Here is a 408-nt window from a genome sequence, read left to right as displayed (position 1 = left end):
TGGTTTTGCGACGTGTCCTGTGACGTTTCCTTCTTTTCTCTCTTTTCCCCCTTTCCTCCCCTCTTCTCGTTTCCATGTTCGTTTCCGTGGTCGTTGGGCACGTAGCTTTCTTGTTCTCCTTTTTTTTTCCTTCTTCGCCAGCCAGTTCCTTTTTGTCCGCTTCTCTTTCACGTTGTCTCTCTCCTCTCTCTCTCTCTCTATGCTATGGCTCGTTCTTTTATGCAAGCTTAGTTCATTTGCTAATTGAGATACCGCTGTTGTTTCTTTTGTTTGATGTTACTCTGCACTTGCATCAGCGGAAATGGCCAGGCGAGTTTACAGAGTCACTTTTCGGCTAAACCGGTGGCGATTCAGCGCGGTGAAAGACTTTTGCGCTAGCTCTGAAGTTTGCGGATAATAATTTTCTGG

General features: G+C 46.1%; 1 protein-coding gene across 1 annotated transcript in view; it reads right to left on the bottom strand.

Moving 5' to 3' along the window:
- LOC108576248 (dipeptidase 1-like) overlaps window positions 1–408 on the bottom strand; it is a 153,536-nt gene that overhangs the window by 7,960 nt on the left and 145,168 nt on the right. The window lies entirely within an intron of this gene.

This window comes from Habropoda laboriosa, unplaced genomic scaffold (assembly GCF_001263275.1).
Source record: "Habropoda laboriosa isolate 0110345459 unplaced genomic scaffold, ASM126327v1 scaffold212, whole genome shotgun sequence".
In the NCBI taxonomy this organism is placed as follows: Eukaryota; Metazoa; Arthropoda; class Insecta; order Hymenoptera; family Apidae; genus Habropoda; species Habropoda laboriosa.
Note: the sequence above shows the minus strand (reverse complement) of the source record. Positions and strands in the feature narration are given on the sequence as shown.